This window comes from Mirounga angustirostris, unplaced genomic scaffold, assembly GCF_029215605.1.
Source record: "Mirounga angustirostris isolate CCGP_5_RB_7025 unplaced genomic scaffold, mMirAng1.0.hap1 SCAF_13, whole genome shotgun sequence".
Lineage (NCBI taxonomy): Eukaryota > Metazoa > Chordata > Mammalia > Carnivora > Phocidae > Mirounga > Mirounga angustirostris.
In genome coordinates, this window is record NW_026991721.1 from 42,011,122 (window position 1) to 42,014,764 (window position 3,643).

At 45.8% G+C, this 3,643-nt stretch overlaps 1 long non-coding RNA gene across 1 annotated transcript; it reads left to right on the plus strand.

The window, feature by feature from the left end:
- Positions 1–746: 746 nt before the first annotated feature.
- Positions 747–3,268, plus strand: LOC123857343 (uncharacterized). The gene is made up of 3 exons (XR_006793838.2): positions 747–826; positions 1,394–1,436; positions 3,184–3,268. It is a non-coding gene; the product is annotated as an uncharacterized LOC123857343 (long non-coding RNA).
- The last annotated feature ends 375 nt before the right edge of the window (positions 3,269–3,643 follow it).

Here is a 3,643-nt window from a genome sequence, read left to right on the forward strand (position 1 = left end):
AAGAAGCCACTACCCAGCAGGTCACTGAGAACATGGAATTGGTCAGGGTGCTCCGAACTTCTAAAATGGGAGTCGGAAGTTTATATTCAATTCAGCATTTAATTTGGCAAGATTCATCCTTTGCATTTGCTTTTTAAAAGGGTGTCTATTCTTTCAGAGTAATTTTTATCATGTTAGCTTCCTTTACCCTTGAAAACAGTTTAAGATCCATTTTTGACATGTACACACATACATTTTCATGTTTTTCTAACTCATCTTGAAGCCCTTTTTATGGAGATGAAGAGATGGGCTTGTTGGAGCAGAAAGAAAATATTGTAACCTGGGTGGCCGTGGGCTCCTGGATCAGCTGGGAGGGAACAAGAGAAAGCTAGGCTTCAGTAAGATAGGGGCCAGCAGTCAAGTTTAGTGGTCAGGCTTGGAAATTTGACCATTCCCAAGCAGCATCTGTAACCCAGTGAACGAGTAAAAATGGCAATTGATGCTCCCCAGAGAACTGGTATCTACACTGCCCAACTAGGATATGCCTTCTGCAGTGGGGACAAATATCCTCTCTAACCCTTCTTCTGCCCTCTGCTGTTTTAAAATCTTTGGGGGTTATGGTGGTGTGTGAGATTGTTTGTCCCTGTGGCAAATGATCCCAGTTCATTTCAGCATGTGAAAGGAGACAGGAGCATTAACATCTGATCCCTTGTCATGGGACCCTGGCCTGGCTCAGTGCAAGTGCCAGCTGGAGGCAGAACAGGGCCCAAGGGCAGAGGCAGAGTGGCCTTCCTCTTCCACAGGAGGAAGAGGACCAAAGGTCAGCCCCAGAGCAGCTGTATCGCAGGTGAGATCTAAGGGGAAACTGCTGGGCTACAAGCCGGAAGCAAACAGAAGTTCAGGAGCCAGAGGAATGCAGGAGCTCGTCAGGAAGGGGGACGCAAGACAGGAAGGGAATGGAGCATGGACTGTCCGTGAAGCCCATTCTTGTTGGGGGCTCACCCTGCGGTGCTGGGGCAAGCAGGAAGGAGTTAGGAAGTGCAGGGTGGGATAATCTTTAAAAAAAAAAAAGAAAAAAGAAAAGAAAAGAGGACTCAAACTATATTATCACACAGACTACTAAATGAGCCTCATTTTGATGACCCTGAGCCATGCAGAAGAGGTTAAAGGTGGTATTTCCCACTTTAAAAGTAAGGGAAGTTTCTAAAACATTTTAGAAAAGTCTGCAAATAATATGGTTAAAAAAAATACTAAGAGGTCCTTTTACCCTTGAAAGGATAACCTTCAGGCTACCAGGAAAATTCACATATGTGTAATCCCACATTGCCCCCATAAATCTAGGAAGCTGCGGCAGCGATTCAGAGGAGTGGAGGCATAACTTTTTAAATTTGGATGTCTTCTTTCTCCCTGCTAGGGTGACAGCTATTTTCCTTTCTTCCTCGTTTTTCAGTTGTAAGGTATGTAAATATTCTTATAGAGCTTTGACTTAATTTAGAAATTTTGGAAACTGTCTTTTTTGTTTTTTTTCCAAGATTTACTTATTTATTTTGAGAGAGAGAGAGGGAGAGAGAGAGAGTGCAAGCAGGGGGAGAGGGAGCAGGAGGAGGGGCAGCGGGAGAGAATCCTTCAAGCAGACTTCCCACTGAGCATGGAACAGGACACCAAGGGCTTAATCCCACAATCCCATGAGATCACCACCTGAGCCAAAACCAAGAGCCAGAAGCTCAAACAACGGAGCTACCCAGGCACTCTACATTTTGGAAACTTTCAAGGAAGGACTACAATGGGCTGGCATAAACCATGTGTTTATTTGCTATGTCCAGAGGGCTGTGACGGTGAAACTGGTCCCCCAGTGTAGGAAGATAGATCCCTGAGGCCACAGGGGGTAGGAAAGGAGTGTCCCAAAGGGAAGAGTCTGCTGTTTTCAGAAGTAGGAGTGTGGGAAAGAATGCGTGGCAGATATCTACCACAATCCATCAAGTTTACACAGGTAAGAGGGAAATAGCAGAGACCTGCACCCACGCTCGTCTATCTCTAAATGTTTTTTATTCCTACTCAAGTGTCTCCTTTGCTTGGGGAAAACATTTTTGGTTGCTGCCAAACTCCTGGTATTCCACTGTGTCTGTCCTCTCTCATACCCTGCTTTTACCGCCAGCCTGGAGTCCGCTTGGGTGGAAATGCAGCGTATAATAGGCCCAGAGTTAATCATCTGCAGGTTTCCCCTGATAAGTCACAGTATGTTTGCTGCTCTCCTTCCAAGAGTCAACAGCAGCTGTGGGGATGTGCCGAGAGTGGCCTATGGCCCCTCGGAGCACTGGCCCAGATGGGAGGTAGTGTGCTGGGGAGCCTCTCCGAACACCACCATCTGGAATGCTTCTGTTGCCCTGAAGGCACTTGTCTGCATCTCCAATGGACACAGCTTAGGGATGCCAAAAATCGAGTCAAGTTCACTGGATGTACAAATGGCCTGACGTCAGTGGAATTTGCTCATAATTTAGGCCTCATGTGTGATGTGCTGTCTGAACTCAAAGATCTGTCAAAATAATCAGGGCAAAAGAGGAGAAGGAAGAAGAAAAAGTGGAGGAAAGGGAGGAGAAAGAAGAGAAGAGGTGGAAGAAAAGGTAGATGAGAAGGAGAGGAGGAAATCAGGACAGGGCTGTGGCGGGACAGGTTCAGCTTTGGACTCCTGGGGCCAACGGTCCCTGTAAGTTTTCTGAAAGCAGCCCTGCCAAGTAAAACATGGCCCTTTAAAGCAGTGAATTACGTGAGTGCAGAGCTGTTAAAATCAGCGCAGCAAAAATCCGGCGGGGTTTGGCAGATGCCACGAAGTACAAAATGATGATCACTTGTTCTGCCAAGACCCAAGGTTCCCCAGACGTGGTGGCCTGAGCAGAGTTATTCGGATATATGTCCAGATTGCCATTCTTTAAAACAAGGAATTTGCTGGGCGCCTGGGTGGCTCAGTTGGTTAAGCGACTGCCTTCGGCTCAGGTCATGATCCTGGAGTCCCGGGACTTCCGCATCGGGCTCCCTGCTCGGCAGGGAGTCTGCTTCTCCCTCTGACCCTCCCCCCTCTCATGCTCTCTGTCTCTCATTCTCTCTCTCGCAAATAAATAAAATCTTAAAAAAAAAATTAAAAAAAAAAAAACAAGGAATTTGCTATTAAGAAACAGACATCTGTTGTTTTGCTTGCCCTGTGTCCAGAGGTGGATTTGTTGTAAAGCTGACCAAGTTTAAGCTTCCGAGCTCTTCACTTGCAAGGGTCCCTGTATGTGCCGGGAAATTCCAGGAGTGATGGAGTGTTCTGGATGGGGAGAGGAAGCCACCCGACAAGAAGCATTTTTATATATAAGCATTTCTGACAAATTGCCTAAACGGACCTCAGAAGAAAAGAACCCGAATCTCCAAGACTCCAGAATGATTTGATATTTATCTAGCTGTGTTCAAAGGGCCAGCTCTCCTCCCTGAATCTCCGAGATTCCAGTAATTGGTTGTGGTTTATTTTCTCAGTCTAAATAAAATTCAGTTTCAGACATATTTTTTAATTTGTAATTCTGTATTATTTTTATTAAAGAGTGCCCAAAATATAAAGCTTCAGGTTCCACAAAATCTGAAACGATCCCTATCTGCCTCTATTGGTTTTCTTCTGGTAAGCAAGACCCTA